Genomic DNA, 19,212 nt, shown 5'->3' on the forward strand with positions numbered 1-19,212 from the left:
TAATAATAATAATAATAATAATAATAATAATAATAATAATAATAATAGTTATAATAATAGTAATAATAATAGTAATAATAATAATAATAGTTATAATAATAGTAATAATAATAATATTAATAATAAAAATAATAATATTAATAATAATGAACGCCATCGTTTACATTAGGTACGTTTTACACTTTTTGAGTCCGAGGTTTGGATCGATGAAATTTAAATGACAGGTATTTGACATTTGTCTGAGTAAAAAACAAAAACTGTTAGACACGCAATACAGTATTACAACAGAAAAACGATTGTTGCTGATATATCCGGATAGAATGATAAGTCCGTCAAACATAAATCAAAAATAATATTAACATAATACAAAAAATGTAAGTTCAATTATTATTTATTTTATTGTATAAAGAATTTTAATGTGACAGTATATTATTGAAAATATATTTTTGTTCTCTTCTACTTTAAAAATGCCATCATCCATAAACTTTTATAATGCAGCTATGAGGTAATATATTATAAGATAAATGGTACATTTATATTTACATGTAGTTTAAATTAGAAAGCCAGCACTGATAATTAAATTAGAGATTGAGTTTATCAAAATGGTGGATCGGGTGTTCAAAAGGAGTTTGGTATCAAGTCTGGGGTAACCGAGTACAGTAGTGAGCTAGATGAGAAAAAGTCTACTAGAATGAAGGGAATAGCAGTGGAATAATAGGTGATTGAGATCACACACGGCTTCTGTTGAATGGAGTGTACAAAAAGGAGAAGAGTTTAAAGAAAGCCGGAAAGAGTGGTTGGAAAGAAGATTGTGTCCGATTCTGAGACGAGTAAATGTGACGATGAGATGCCTAGGGATGTTTAAAACTTTGAACTAGGGATTGGGAGGGATAGTTGGACATATGTTTCTATGCCAACAGGCCTAATTTGGGGGAGGAGAGGCCCATTTCGATTGTCATACATTACGCAATAATTTTTGTTGAATAGGAAGAAGATCAAAGGATGGAACTTTAAAGGGAGAGGTTAGGATGTGGAATTTGGTAGAAAGGCATGTGCATCGGTATGTTTGTTAACAGTGATACCGCTTGACTAGGCACCCATAGGAATTGAACGCATTTTTTATCAGTATGGAGTCGAAAAACTAAAAATTTGATGAGAAGAACAAGGGGAAATAAGACAACTATATTGTTGGTGGAAGGAATGGTTCGGTTGACATAATTTTTAAACTTTTTAGTACTTGAACATAAATCATGAAGATGGATCAAGGGTGGAACAAAAGTTCTGCCAGGATTTCTTCTTTGCAGTTTTGAGAATGCATTTGGTGACTGAATTGGCTTTTTGGTAAGAAATATACTCCCTACTGGAACCCATGGTTCTATAACGCCGGAAAGCGGCGTAGCGGGATTTAACTGCATCGGTGCAAGAAGTGTTCTCCCATATAGGAGAAGTGGAAGAGAATTTTCTGGAGTTCCTTTTAAAAGGAACAGTGTTTTAGCAGGAATTCGACAGAATAGAAATAAAGTTATTATAATTGACGATGGTGGAAGGTGTGATTACGAAGGAATAGATGAAAGAATCGACATTTGAAAAAAACTGACTCCAAATAGCTTCGGATAAATTAAATATGGAAGAAGAAGTATACGCATCGTTAGAAGAATGAGTACCTGTGTATTCAATGTTAACTGGAAAATGATCGCTACCATGCGGATCGTCGAGGGGCAACCAGAAGAGCCGCCCGAACTATGTACTAGAAGATACAGTTATGTCGACTGCTGTGTTTGGGAAGGAGGGGTGATTTAAACGTGTTGGGGTACCAGAGTTAAGGAGACTTAGTCCGCAAATGGAGATAGAGGAGTATGTGATATTACCACGAAGATTTAGGTTAGAGCTATTTTTCTATGCTGGATGGTGACCGTTGATGTCACTGCCCAAAATAGAATCGTTACCAACCAACTCAACGAACTGGAAAATATTATCAATTAATGAAGTTGGAGGATTGCCAGAAGGAGAAATGCAGAGCTTTGCACCCGAATAAACCCTAACCCGTAACACCCCTAAAAACCCTTAAAAAAAATCAAAAACCCAAAACGAAAGAGCACCCTTCCTTGTGGATTAATGAGACAAGGTCCAATGATCGGGATCGAATACTTCTTACGTTCCATTGAATGATTTTGTAGTGGTTGGAGGAGCAAGAAGGGAGTGAAGGGGACAAAGAAGGACATGTATTAGTACGTCTTATCATCAGAGCTAAGTGTTAGAAATTGATTAAGTGATGACTCAATTATTGATTTTATGGTGGCGGGTGAATTGAAGTTATTCTCTGTGTAATGGAGAAGATCGTCGGATATTTTTTCAGTTAGGGAAAAATTCCACTCTGCACTTGAGTTATTAGAACCAGAAAGGTCGGAAAAATTAAAAAAGTTACTGTTTGAAGAAGAGAGTGGAGAGTTTTGGGACGAGAGGTTAGGAAATTGGGGCACGTAGTAATTATTGGGATGACAATTTTTCTTTTTTTTCTTTGTGGGTTATGAATTGGAAATAGGGGGGGGGGAAGAGAATTGGAAGATATCAGGGTTGGCTTTCTGTACAAAGGAATTATTGATATAACAGGATTTATTGAAGTTTTAATATGTTAATTATGTTAATATGTTAGTATTAAACTAACACAAAAAAAATGTAAACATACAAACTCCATCAAAAAAATAATAACTACACTTGATAATACCCTAGAACCGAATAAATTATATTTTTTAACAAAACGAAAATTTAAAATCAATTACGACAAATTCAAATATAGATGACTCACTCGGCTTACTTAACCCAACACTATTGTTAAAACCGTGTAACATATCTTGTTACAAAATTATTGAAATTATAGATTATATTCGGACTAAAATTAAAATCAAAAATAGATTCTCAAGACTCAGCAACGCTCTATTTTAATAGAGCTTTATCCAACAAACAAACACCCTCTGATCAATAATGTAGCCAAAACAACAAAATATCATAAAGTGGAATCTTATCGCACTCCTAAAAAATATGGAAGAAATAAACTCATAATTAATTTACACAAACCAATTTCAATCTCTCTATAATAAACCAATCTTTAGCACAATGAATCCCACCCAACATAAATAACTACCAATATGCAAAAAAAAAAAAATCACAGAAATTGCCAGAGGGCAAGTGGTGATGTTTGCACAATTCGTTTCTTTGAGAAGAAATGCCCAACTGTTCAAACATAGAAGTTGTTGCAATATCTATTACACTCTAAACAAATACCACCCTCTGTAACATCTATATTTCCAATCAATAAATCTTCACATTCCGGGATTTAAAAAATATTATCAGTTACCACGACCGTTCATTATTTTCAGTATTTTTAACAGTATAAATGGTATTGGGATGCATATAAAACCGATCCAAAAGTAAAAATAATAAAAAAAAAAAAACTATGGGAACAATAAGATATTACTTTAATAATTAATAACAAGTAAATCAAAATAAATCCTTTTAATAAAAACCTTTCAACAACTATTAACGTTTTCCACCCTTACCACAGCACAAAAACTATATTGACAAGTGTAAAATTAAGTATAAAATAGTGACCATCACCATTAAAATTATCTCAAATTTATATCAAACGAGTAACTCTACGGTAAAATGGAATTTAAAAAATTCTGACTGTTTATTATTTTCAAAATATCTCTAAGTGAAAATTTATTTTACAGATTATTCCGACAATGGTACTAGTATTGAAAATACAGTTACTAAGTTCACAAATCTCATCATAGAGGCAGCTGGAAAAAATATTGGTTACTCAAAACCCTACATCAAAAATAGTTAAAACTTTTTCTAGATAAATACTATTGAGTCAAAATAAAGAGCAATACAATTATATTTTATTCTACATACTGCGAGTTTTATGTACATCAATCTAGACTTCTGCATTTTCAAAATCTTGGAAAAATTTAAAATTTAAAACTTTACAAATGCTTGAAGAAAATGTATAAAATTTTGACTATATACTTACATTTATTCAAATTATTATGTAATCGTAAAAATGTATAAGATATTATTGTGACCAAAAAGTATGGATAAATGTTAAACGCACCACCTATAATATGTATTGAATGCATTTTGAAGTGAAAATTAATTTTGAACTTAAGCTACCCAAATAACATGATATTTTGTCTTGAATAAAATTATAATTGATCCATTTTATAATATAGCATAGAATTATATATACAAATTATTCTGATGATCTTACACTATTAGACTTATAAGATACTTACTAAAATTATTTTTATTAATTCAACGATGGTTCTTTACGTTAAACTTTTATCATGCAATCAAGCTTCGAAAATTCAATGCAAGAGACATATTTTTTTGTCTAGAACTGTTTTTCAAAAGATATTGATCCACACATAATATATGCGTATTTTATCGATTAATAAAAAATAAATATACTGAAAGTACGAATATTTGTAAAAGATAAAAGAGAAGTATAGGAATACAAATTAATTTGTGTGGTAATAAAAAACTATCTTTATACTTTAATAGATAAATCGCAGATAATATTTCAATTTAGCGAGGAATGATATTAGGTTAGAATTGAGGTGGAAATCAATGAGAAATATATAGTTTGATTCTAGAACAAATAAAAGTATTTGACTCTACAAAACACTCATTTCTTAAGAGAGTAATGAACAATTAAAAATTACGTATAAAACAAGTACAAAATTATATATATATATATATATATATATATATGTATGTATATAAATATAGCTCGGAACATTAACTTTCCTATTTATGGAATTGAAAGAGCTAGAGAAATATTTTAAAAATTATAGAAGTATGTTTTCTATAATTTTAATGATATTGTTTATGTCAATACTAGTTTTATTTAGTTAACATTTGTTCGTTACATATTACTTTACCACAAGGTTATTTTGCCTGTTTATAATAAATTAATACATTTAAAGTATCAGAGCGTCACAATACGATTCTGAATATCAAAATTAGATTTATAAGATGCCTTGTGTTCTCTTTACTACTATTATGTAATTTAAATATGGACACTAATGAGTTAACATGAAAGTAAATTGATGATATTTAAAATATCTTTAAAGGCTAATATTGTATTGGAAATTGAATTCTTGTCCAATGGATGTGTATTGGAAAAATAGAAAAAATAAAATAAGGAATATTTGTAGATCAAAAAAGTCAGATGTTATAATCTACATAGAACGAATAATGAGGAATAATCAACGATACAAATTTCTTAAACTTATGTTAGAGGATTAGATCAAAATAAATATTAATAAAACATGGGAAATATTCTGATTATCAGTTGAAAAATATTAGTCACTGATATTGGTAGTATACTACATTTTGTCAAAGCATAACTGTATGGGGAAAAAACTGTCATTTTTAAACTTAACGATTGAAATAAATAATTTAAATTACTTACATTTAAAACAGATAGAAATTTACAAAACATTGAAATTAGTTCTACGTGTAGTAAATTCATAGTTTATTAATACAAAAAAATCAAAAATTTTTTATTCATATTGTACGTCTAATTCCAAATTATGATTTTTCGAGGATAGAAAATGAATATAAAATAATAAATAAAACAAAAACAGTGCGTTAAAAATATTTAGGCATGAGCGATATGTTAATAATATACCATGAAATAGAGCTTTAATAGTTTTGCATTAATAATCAGTAAGTTCTATTGAATAATTTTTTTTAGTAGTATTAATATAATAAAAGGCTTATTGGTATTATTGATTTACGAATAAGATTTTAGGAATTTTTAACCATCGATAGGTATGTAAATTATGTTATGTACTTCAATACAATATAATATTACGATGATGTCCAAGTGCTTCTATAAATAATTAATAATACTGCAATGTTTAATCCACAATATTACAAATAAATTAAAATATAAAAGATTTTGATTGATACGACGCATACTTTATTAAATCAAATATTTTTAACATTATTTAAATTTAAAATTAGTAGGTTCCAGGTAAATTTGATAAATTTGTTAGAACAATTATTTGTCATCATTGACAGAACGATTTAATTAATGTTTAACTTAGAAATATGAAATTTTGATTACAAAATATATGAACCGATTATTTTCACTTTGTTTGCCTAAAATATTGCTTCAAAATCTCTCTGAGGATATGAATTCTCTCTAACGGTCGGAAGAAACTAATTTTATTGTTTACATCCGTTACACAATTCGTTAGACTTGTTAAATTTGTTGAACTTTAATAGAAAAATAATATTAACTCAAACATTGTATAATTGTGTTTGAAATTAAAATAACTATTATAATAGCAATAAAAAAAGAGCAGTAAAAATTATAAATATTTATATAAATAAAGACTTAAAAGATATATTTTAAATTTAAACAGTAGAAAATAAATATTTAAATAATATTAACATCACAATACACTATCATACACACTATTGAAATTCCAATTTTGGCACCGTTTTAATCAGTAGTTGTTAAATATTTTAGATATCATAAGATGGATATCATACAAATATAATGAATCAAATGAATAGGTGCAATCAACCAATAATTATTTAACAAAATTAATACTACTATATATAGTATATCCCGAGAAAGTTCAATAATGCAAATAAAATATAATTTTTTACGGTCATCCCGCAGAGTATAAAATCTAAATTATTGTAAACGTATAATTTATTGGCACGTATTATGGGTCGATATAAATGTCGTCCGAATATTTTTTTTCGCTTATACATTCATTATATTAGCTATTTTTATTTTAACGATCGAATTAAACAACAAGTTAAATGACTGGATAATGATTTAACACAGATCTGGATTGATTTTCTGCTATTTATTGCTCAAAATATTAAAATATAAATAATAATCAAATCATTAAAACATTAATATGTTCAACATTGATCTCTCATTTTTATCGATTAATAGATCGGTTTCCCAACTGTAGTTTCCGTTTATCGTAGGGGTAAAATCAGCCGTCATTGCCAATATATGATATATACGTTATTATTGTATTGACGCATACAAGCGTATATCAGTATGAGTATCAAAACTAACATTTCGAAAGGCTTTAGAGTTTTTTGGTTTTCTAGTATACATTATATTCTTTGACGTTAAGCTTGGATTTTGTCCAAATTTATAAACGCTTTCCGAGTTATTCAACTCAAATCTCATGCTACCACCATCTCCTTTTCTCCTTTAACACTCCGCAGTACGATATCACTTATTCACTCACGAACGTAATTCTTTGACGGGTATCTTTTTTTACGTATAAAAAAAAAGCTATCATATAAATATGTGCATGAGGTCGACTATACGCGTAAATTTCTCATATTGCAATAATAACGAGATCCATTTTTTTTTTACGAGTCAAACAAATACATCAACCGTTTTAGTACAAATTGTTATTATGAAAAATCAATGGCATTATTTTCTTCCGGAAAATAATAAAAAAAAATGATCGACATGCAAGTAACCGTTAATCATTTCAGTCGAATTAAATTTATTTGAGCCATCCCAAATCAATGCATTTGTGTGTATAAGTAAGTTTGATAACCTAAATGTGCATTTTGGTATGCTTTTTAATCATATAATATGTGTGCGTTCCGACGTTTGTTATCCTGACTGCATAACGATCGTTTGAGAAATAGCAAAATAAATTGTTGGCAACTCGGGGGCGAAGAATCTCTGTAAATTATTATTTTACTTTGTAGGTAATACGTTTTACGTATAAAAGCACGATGTAATATAATTTTTCAATGGATCGTTCATCATTGTATAGCAAAGATGAGCAAAAACAAATAAAAAAAAAAGAATAAAAATATAAGCATGAAGAACTAATTTATTTATGAATAAAAAATATTTTTTTATTCTAAATAATTGTAGTGTACTAAATAAATTTATTCGTTAAAATTATGAATAATATTAATTAAATAATGATATTAAATATAAAAGTATATTTAATTTAGTTTTATCAATTATTGTATGTATTAATATATATATTAAGTATAAATAATAAGACTATTATTATTATACATCGTTATTTAGGATTTAAATTTATTATTTTTATGATTATAGGGAATAACGAATAAATGAATAATGAATAAAATATAGTAAATAAAAATCTTCGAATAATGAATAACGAATAATAATACAAATTAAAATAACGAATAAAAATAAAAATCAATAATACAATTAGGAATAAATTAATGAAAATATTTTTTTATTCAAATAATCAATCGAGTAATATTTTATTCGACTAATGCCCAACTCTGTTGTACAGAACACTAGCTATAAATTTGATCCTAGTAAAATTATTATTTTAAATTAATATATATTTTTTTTTTTTATAATTTATTAAAACGTTATAAATATTCCAGTAATAATGTCTAAGCTAGTAATATATAATCTAACAAGCACATATTATAACGATAAATTAATGGATTTTGTCGGAACAAAAGTGTAAAGTAGAATGTATTATGAACAATAATAAAAATACTGTACAAAATAGTTTTAATATAATTATATAAGAAAATCGTAAATATTTTAGTTGCATAAAAATGTTATCAAGAAGTAAAAATACATTTTTTTGAATTTTCAAACTTCAAGTTTTTGAATTGGGTAGTTAAAAAACGCTTATAACACAACACATTTTTTAGAGACAAAATAAACGTTTACATCATCGCTTTTGTGAGACAGGTAAAATTAATTATGTAACCTAGTACAAATAAAACAAATAAAATTTGACCACAAATTTATTTATTAATTATTATTAATAATTATTTTATTATTATTATTATTATTAATATTTGTATAGGAAATTATACAATCTGTACACATCTGGTACAATAAGAATAATTGAGTATAATAGACAAGCAATCAATAGTATTAGTAATCAATTATAATCATATACTTAGTTAGTACCTACTTGTATAAATAATACTAACATTATTTTGCATGAAAACTAAAAATGCACGAATTGAAAAGGACATATCACAACAGTATTTCAGCGGAATTATTTTTTTTACGTTTGTTTACATAATTACATTGCTACAGTAGGTGGAACACAAAACGTAATAAGTAGTATGCATTCATGTAGATGGTCAATTGCAAACCTCTCCACCAATCTTGGAATATTTAATACTTTAGACTTTATGCAAAGTACATAAGTAAATGTACTTTGTGCAAAGTTTATTTTGATATATAGTATATTTTTCTTTTTTTTTCGTAAAGCCAATGCGTTTTCAATCAATATTACTTTTATAGAGGTGTCTGAATCGGCTTTACACTGAAGTAAAATCCAGGTACTTTCTAATATTGTGCCATGGTAAAAATGTATAAAACCATACAATTTCGATCTGGAAAAACAATAATACGACCTGGTAGAAAAACCAGATTTTGATATATACATAGAAAAAGAAGATTTTTTTCATAACTTTAAATATTGTTAGAAAATTAAATTGTATTTTAAAGAATTGAGAATTATTCAGAAATTCGATTATTAATAATTCAACGATTCAATTTTACGTGTAAAAAGTTATCTTTCAATTAAAAAAATGGAAAAAGGATTTAAAAATGACAGTTCCGTGACGTGTGAAGTTTTATCTAGTTGTCCAGTTTTTGTATACCAAAAATACATTGAATCTAACACCTTAAAGAGTTAATATAATATTATTCAAGTTTGTCTGTGTCTGTTTAAATATATACATTTATATTTGTGTTGCCTGTAAATCATTTACCGGCATACGTTTAAATTACTTTTGTAATATTCACAGTGATAGCACCAGGTAATAACTTAAATATGCATAGTTGCTGGATCACCTTTATGAAAAGGACTACGAAAAATAATAAGTAATGAATTTAATTACTGTACCACTGAATTCAATGCGATTGTGCGTTATTATTAATATCATACACATTGTTGCAAATCTCCCCCTTGTCTACCGTAAGCGCGGTCTCGCAATGCTTAAAATTTATTTACAAACGAGTGCAGCCACCGCCGTGGCAATGATATCGACGAATATATCATTATATAAGTATGACATACTTAGTATGTAATATTTTAAACCACTAATCGTCACAGCACCTCGTTTCGAGCAAATCCACCGTAAGGACTTTACCGACCGCTTTAACGATATAAATTTGTCATGTCAATTCACGTGTGGTCACCCGTATTGTGGATGCAGGATTAAATATTACACTACGTTAGCGGTTCTTCTATGTTCAAATCAGTTTTGTTGGTCTTATTATTATTACTATTAATCATATGAAATTTTAGACGCGATCGACGTGTGTTTGTAATAACATTGCTGTTCCAATTTACGTACAGCTATCAATGAAAAATAACTATCGCTCAAACAACAACTTGAACATGACCGGTATCGTTGTACCCAAAAATAAATACATCGTCTGTGCAAATCTGTCACAGATGGAATTAAAAATATTCATATTTCCTTACTTATATATATATATATATATGTATATGAACTTTCATCTCTCTCAATTCCAACTAGTTCTAAAAATGGTTCAGAGATCTATTACAACCAGTGGTTAAAGTAGGGTAGAGAAGGAGGAAGATGGATTCGCTCTTTTTATATAGGATAAGATTATGCGTCTCCTTTAATTTAAATATCCAAAGTTCAGGGAAATGCTTTATGGCGTTAGACATTTTCACATAAAATAGAAAATATATCATGCAATTAATTATTATTCATTAATACATTTGAACAAATGGAAAAAAAAATTGGGACTTAGAATAAGAAAATATTCATAATGCAATAATATATTGCGATATGTAAGAAATAAATATAAGATAATATTTTTGTAATCATGGCAAAATCATTTATTTAATTGATGCTGTGTCTACTTATAGATAGTTAAACCCGGGTGCTCTTGTAGATAATAGTTAACTCGTGTATGGTAAAAACATAGGTACCCTCTCCCGTACCCGTCACTCGAGTACTCGACACACCAACATATAATTTGTTATTATAGTGGCTGTTCTGAAACTGAAGTAAAGACAACATTATCTACTGACTCTACGAAAAGTTTTTGTTTTCTATTTTTGGAGGTATGGTCATGGTGTAAACAAGTTACAATAAAATATATATTATGTTATGTTCAGTTATAGTTAGACGATAATTAATTCAAAATAACTAATATAAATTTTTCATAAGTAAAATAAATAAAATCACAAAATATTTAGTAAAAACAACACATTTATGACAAGTTATCATATTATTAAATAATACAATAAAATATTTGCTATTATGTATTCTAGTTCTTTTTTCATACTATTTTTTTTTTTTCTATGACATAAAAACCAAATTTAAGAATTGAACATATATGATCTTTTCTACAGACAATATATTTTAAAATATCAGAAATAGGTACTATTAGGTACAATAGGTATTATATTCTTTAATTCCCAAAATATGATAAAATATGTAAAATAAATTTTTCTATTAACTCAATGCCTAACAAATTAAAACAATTAAAATATTTTGAATTCATTTTTTTAAAATTTAAACCATAAAATGCAATTTACTTTTACTGACCAGGCTTAATATGTTGTAGGAATTTTTTTTTTTTTTTGAGAACTTTTGTTTTTAGTTTTTACACCCTATTAAGATTTATATTAACAAATGCGTGAAAAAGAAGAAACTATAGAGATCTGGCCTCATGAACACCTAAAAAATTTAGTAGGTTTTAAACTTTGATAATGGAACGCTTTTCAATTTTCGGTGATTATAGTACCCCTCAACATTTGTACTACTTTAACCATTTATTTTGATTAGAACACAAAATAAATAGAGAAAAATATTTCAAATAATGATTCACCTTATTAAACTCGAAAATTAACAATTTAGGTGGGTTTTATTATCATTGTCATTGGGTAGATTATTTGCTCAATATATGTTTTTTCGTGTTATCTATTTTCACATACCACGTATAATTATTATGTCCACTGGTATTGATTGTATATTTCAACTTGATAAAAAAATATAGTTATACATTATGGGGAGACGGGAGGATATCGTGACTAAGTGGATAATGTATAGCTATGCTTGAACATATGATCGCGGGTTCGAACCCGATCGCCTGCGGTTTTGCTTTCCGGGCTGGACCATAGCCCGAAATGAAGAAACCACTACATCTCTCCAAAGTAACTGTTCCAAAACATGAGTTTCGAAACAACTGTTTGGATATGAGTAAACCCTACTACACCTCTATCGACACACTAAGCACAGGTTGATAATAGCCCTATTTTCAAAGTCCATTAAAAAAAATTATTACATTTTACCCTTAAATATATTTATAATCAAATTTTACGAATATTCTCATTTCACTTAACTAACTGCATAAAATACTTATTTTAAACTATATTTATTTCTAATACCAATACTGATTTTTATCTTTTTAGGAATATCGTTATCCAGTATTTTTTTCTTTTTATTTATTTTTGTAGTATCGATTTCCGGTTTGCTCTATACATTTAATATAGACCATTTTATCTGATATAATAATTATCTGTAACGCATCTATAATATCCATAAAGTACCTCCCTTGAAATGTCCACGCTTAGCCAATAACAGAAAAATATATTTACAATAAATTATATTAATTGTTTATCGACGAATTAAATTTAAAATAAAGTATGTACATAGGCCATTATTGACAAAGTTGATATCCTATCTAATAAAACGACTAATAAATATTACTATTTTACATTTACATTTTACACTATTTGTCCATTAACTAATTTGATATTTAGCTAATTAATTAATTGGGTTTGATGATAAATATTCGAATCATGTGGTTTTCGATGGTTTTTTTTGTAATGCTTTGAATTCTAAGTCAGAAGGACGGTATATACTACCTGGTAAAATTATCATGAGGATTTAGATCTTAAAATCATGTATTAAAATTAGAAATGAGTTACATTAAATCAAAAGAGGTATAAATCTAAAACACATGAAACCAAACTACATTTGCTCGAGCGTTGCACAGTTCATTGGGATTTTCGTAACTCTTGATATTTTTTACATTTAATAGAATATTTAATGATTGTTGATTTATACTGTATATGAAAATAATGTACGCTAACATGTTATACATTTTATTTTCCTACGACCCAAATGAGCTGCATATTTATAGATAAAATATATAGATATTGAGCAAATAAGTTGAAATTTTAATAACTTTGTGATACAATAGTATTTGATCGGTAGAGTTATTCAGTTAAACGCATAGGACTCGTCGTGTCCATTCATCATTTTGGCGTATCCGTTGTAAACAAATTAACCAAACCTAAGTGTTTATTATTATTATTTTTTTTTTTATCATTAGGTTTTATTTAAGTGTATTTTAATTATTATTACTTTTTCTCCTATTTTGTAATCTCTGAGCACTTGAAAATTCTTAATTTCAATTAAAGGTTGTTGCTGTAATACCCGAACAAAGGCAAATTAAAAATAAAAAAATTAAAGATTGATTAAAAGTTTTTTTTTTTTGCGTTTTATTTACCGCACGCATGTGTAGATAAATCACACAAGTGATTCGAACTTTTACAGTTATTTGTGTTTTCAGTTAATATCATTAATTAGCCAATATTTAACCTAAATTTACGACTTTAAGTCAATTTTTATCAAAAATTCTTTAAACTGAAGTAAGTCTGAAGTAATACACTGTTCTTCTTTTTCAATCAAATGATTTACACCCGTCAGTATTGCGATCGTGCACACCAAAACGACGTGTACATTTATTATATTTTTTTCGAGCTTATAAAAATAAAAATAATAATAATATTTTTTATATGATTAAAATACACGTAGTATTGAATGTCAATGTTTATCAAATAAACATTTTTCGTAATACACATACTTACATAAATAAATAGTATATTAATGTTGTCATAAATTGTATTAAGTTGTATATTATTTTTATATAAATAATTTAACACTCATATTGTATATACACGAAAAATAAAAATATAAAAAAAACATATTTTTATTAATGTCTATCGATTAAATGTAAATATTACCAGTCACATATTTAATTTAGTTATAAAAATAAATATCTTTGACCTAAAGCAAATTATATAAAAGTATAATTTTTGGCTTAAATTAATATTTTATTAAAATATGATTATATAAATATTGAAATATTAAATTTATTTTGTTTTTAATATATTATTTTATACAAATATATAATATAATAAATAATTTATATAATATTACTTAATATACAAATACATCTACAGTTAAATAATCATACAGATTATCGGTGCAAACCAGTAGCGTACCCAGGAATTTTTCATGGGGGGGAATCCACAATTTTTATTTTATCTGTTCTCTAATTTAATTATAGTATAACTTAATACCAAAAAATTACTTTTAATATACTATAGTATGGTTTATATATTATACAATCTATAAATTTGTATATTGAAGATAATGAGAAATTAAAATACACATACATACTATTATTTTACTATTTACTATTAAACCTTTAGTATGTAAAAATTCCAATGGGTGGTCCGGACCCGAACCTCCTTCCCCCTTGGGTACGCCATTGGTGCAAACAATTAATTTACATTAATTACTGTTCGAGCCGTACCTGGTTCGCACCGCCGGCACTCGTGCCACATGATTCGTATGTCCAAGGAGGCTTGATATCGGTCTATCCCGATCGCTCTACCGCCGCCTATCACAGTCCGGCTTCGAGTCTCACCAATTATCATGCACAGCGACATCGATGACTACGCGTACAGCGGTGACTCGCCACTTTTCATTTTCAATTCATTCGTCTTTTTTTTTTATCTTTTACTTTCTTTCTTCTCGTCGTGGTGCCGCCTTGACCCGTGTACGTTTTTTAACTTGCGGTCGCGTTTTGTTTTTCTGCTAATCAATGTGTGTATACCTTTTTTTCGTCGCCGTTATATTCGATATAAGTGCGTCTTCGCCGTGGCTGTTCAAACGGCGGGTACGTTCATGTTGTTGCCCGGTTCGCGTGTGCTGTTTCATCATTGCTTGTCTGCAACTCCCATCTCATGGTGTCAAGAATGATGTTCATAATTTCCATCGTCAGGTATTAGTCAAATCGCTAATTTTTATTATTATCATTGTAAAAAGTCTATGATCAGCGAATGAACTTCTGGTCATTTATATTATAAATATTTGTTAATTTATTATTATTATTATTATTATTATTAAGCCCAACGTGCATCCATTATATGCCTTGTTGTTGTTTTTCAATCGTTAACTTTGAATCGTACAATCGGTCTTCAATATACCTATCCTGCAACCAAACGCGAGTCTTGGCGGTTAACTGCTACAGCAGTAAGAGTCACCACGGCGTTGAAAATTACATTTTAAATTTTAATGAAAAAAAATATATTCTTTAATTACGAATAAATGCAAATAGGTCTTCTCCTACTTGTATAATTGTAATAAAAAATTGTTTATAATAATACTTATTTAAAGATGATTCTGCTGTAAGCCAGCCTTCAAATAATTCATCGTCTTCTTATCTTATTTGACTTATTTATTTATTGTACAAACGATGTAAAGATTTAAATTACTCAACTAACGCTAAAGAAAAAAATGTTCCCAAAACTTCTGAAAGGCATAAAAAATAAAAACATTAAGTACTATTTACTTGTAACAACAAGTTATACTTAAATGACAACAAAAGGGTTTTTTTTATGTGAAAAAATTTTTTCTTATGCAAATTTTTACGTGTGTATATTGTAGAATGTTATTTAATTCTTCCTAATTTCTGTAGATTGTTGACTAATTATAGATTGCTGTACTTTTTAGTTAGTACTTTATTTAAATTCAATAGTTTTGTTTTCTTAAATAGTGAACTACTTTGCGAGTTTTTAAACGGCCTTGTTTTACATTTTTCATGTGTGGAGTGTGTGTTTTTTAGCATACAACCATTCTATATGTACTATACTTTTATCTGATGAATTATACTCCGAACTTTTGTTTAACGTCTGAATCATGTGTATTTTTGGTAACACCTATTTTACCAATGATACATTTCTCCTTCCTTACTACAGCGTGCGTGTTTCACGGTAACAACAAATTCGAATCATATTATAATATGATATTACTATATAATATATATATATATATAATATGAAATTACAGAATTCATATAAATCGATGAAATGCTGTATTCTCGATGACGAGTTGTACATATGAATATTGTTGCCATCGCACACCGCGTGCAAATAGTTTAGTTGTTAATACTAACAAGAAGTGCAAAGGATTTTCTGTATATATATATATATATATGTATAATGTCGCCGTTTTACTGTGATTATTTGCGTCCGACTTATGGTCGCATTCAGGAAATCCGTTGTTTATTCGCATTCGTATATCATTTCGATATAGAGTCGTTCGGAAAAATCATTCACTCTAACACATAATACATAAATACATTCGGCGTACCTCTGCGGAGAATATACACGAATAAGTTTTTCTTCGCACATATATACGTGTGCACGTGGAAAATGGCATATATTCCGTGTCTTTACGGAGTTTTTCCTTTCTTTTTTTTTTTACAGACACTATTGGTTTGAATTATTTTCTCTCGTATATATATATATATATATATATATAAATACATATTTACAGTATCTTGCACATCTTCAGGATTTTTTTTTCTTCTTCGTTAATGTTTTTTTACTGTTATGCTAGAGATTTACGGTATATAACTGCGCTGAATGGGAATATTATGCGCATGCGGATGTCGTTCGTTGTCGTTCGTCGTCGAATTTACGTAAAAACGAGTAAGTATACGATTCCCGGAGACAAGAAATATTTATTTTTCCGCACAGACACTCGTCGTAAGTCGGTTGCCACCCTCCGCTGTTTCGCCCGTCACCGGAAACTTTTCTGATCATAATCGTTTCGCACGCTCGCCCGTCATTGTCACCGTCACCATCCGAACCTCGTCCCCTACCTAAGTTTCACCACTCGCTCATCAGTAATCCGTTTACGGTGCACCTAAGAGACGGACGTCATCTTTATCCTCCGCTCGACGTTAAGTTCGGCAAATGTATTCGACGATTTCACACGAGAACAAATACGTCATCGTAAAACGAGAACGTCCATTTTGCCGTCGCGTAGGTGGATAAACTAGTCTAGCCGCGAACACTTTTTCGCAGTCTCGTTTTGCAGGGCTCGCGGTGCACTAATTATTGTTTCAAACTTACGTTTACCGTTTTTTTACTCGTATACACCTATCCGTATAACGTAAAAGTGACTACTAACCTAACCTAACTAAGCTATTACTTTTATACAAATCAGCGTTATTATTTATAATAATTCATTGAACTATATTATACATTTATTTAATATTACCTATATAACAATGTTTAATTATTTTATTATTATAGTTTTTTTAAATTATTTATGATATACTTAATGGCTAGAGGGTTACTCGAACATGACATTTTTGATTTATTGGGCGATGGTAACATATCGAAATTGGATTTTTTGAACAAAGAAACCGATGAGCATGTTTTTTACAGTTTAACGAATAAAATGTACAGTACCTATATTTGTTATTTTTTACTATACATAGGTTATCTATAATTATTTTTTCATACTTGACGTAAGTAATATACAAAAATATTTGTTTTATTTTGTTTTTATTTAAATATTATTATAAATATGTATTTCAACCATTAATACTCAATGTCACTTGTAGAGGACATGCTCTTAAATTCGTAAAAAACTAAAAGAAAAAAAAATATTTAAAATATTTTTTTTCTCTTATTATCGCTTGGTCAGTAGCTTTGATTAAAGAAAAATAAAACTATAATTTTCGCTTGTGGACTGTATATTTTCTACGATTACACATTTTTTGAAAAGCCTACTTTGACTCGACTCGACTGACGAACCCGTATATAATCTAAAGACAGTCGGTCGTCGCGATAACCCCCTACCTAACTACAATATAAACTCGGTTATTATCAACAATTAGATAAGATTGACCATAGCCGCCCACCTTAAAAAAATGAACATTTTCAACTTATTATAAAATCTTAATCTAAAGTAATCTACTGACAAACAAAAAAAATCATACAATACACTTAAAATAATAAAAATTAAAAATTACAAACTTAATATTTAATTTGCACATTTAATAAATTAATACATTCATGTAATAAATCAAATTTGCCTGAAAAAATATTATCAAAAACAAAACAACATATAGTAATACAAATTAAATTGAATATTTATTTATTATTAGAAAATGATAAAATACTTAGATTTCGAGATGCGCGATGAAATTCACCAGACGCGGTTTGTATCCAGGCGGAGCGCACAACACCATCAGACCTCGGAACAACTCGTAATACGTGACCTAATTTCCAATTTAACGGGCTAATATTTTCCTCTCTTATAAGGATAACGGCACCTATCATTAGTTTAGATCCCTTTTCTTCAGCCCATTTATACCTTACTTGGAGTTGATTTAAATATTCCTTACTCCATCTTTTCCACAACTGTTGAGAAAATTGTTGTACTCGACACCACCTATCTAACCAGTTGGTAGCTCTTGTTGTAAGATCATGTTTGGGAAGAGAAGTTATTGCTTCACCAATTAAAAAATGGCCGGAAGTTAAAGCATTTAAATCCATAGGACAAGAAGAAAGAGGAGTTATTGGTCGGAAATTAAGACAGGCCTCTATCCGAGTCAGCATGGTATACATGTATTTGAAAGTTAAATGTGATTGACCTAATACTTTAAACAAAAGATTTTTGATAGCCTTTACTGAAGACTCCCATAAACCACCAAGATGGGGAAAGCGAGGAGGGATAAATTTCTATTCAATATATTTATGTGTTAAGACCTCTTGCACCTCTCTTTGGTGATTAACTGACAAAAATAATTCATACACTTCTTTTAAATGCCGGTTCGCCCCTACAAAATTAGTAGCATTATCCGAGTAAATTGTCTTACACAAACCCCTTCGATCAAAAAATCTATTTAACGCCTGTAAAAAATTCTGTGTACTCAACCCATTCACCAATTCTATATGTACCGCCTTTGTAGAAAAGCATACAAAAATACAAGCATATCCCTTTATTAATGGATCATTTCTCCGTTAACTTATTTTAAGCGTAAAAGGACCA

General features: G+C 28.4%; 1 protein-coding gene across 2 annotated transcripts in view; it reads left to right on the forward strand.

The window, feature by feature from the left end:
- Nucleotides 1-19,212, forward strand: part of LOC112681662 (B-cell receptor CD22-like) — a 356,479-nt gene that overhangs the window by 165,365 nt on the left and 171,902 nt on the right. The gene's annotated exons all lie outside the window — the stretch shown is intronic.

This window comes from Sipha flava, unplaced genomic scaffold (genome assembly GCF_003268045.1).
Source record: "Sipha flava isolate LNK unplaced genomic scaffold, YSA_version1 194_pilon_pilon, whole genome shotgun sequence".
In the NCBI taxonomy this organism is placed as follows: Eukaryota; Metazoa; Arthropoda; class Insecta; order Hemiptera; family Aphididae; genus Sipha; species Sipha flava.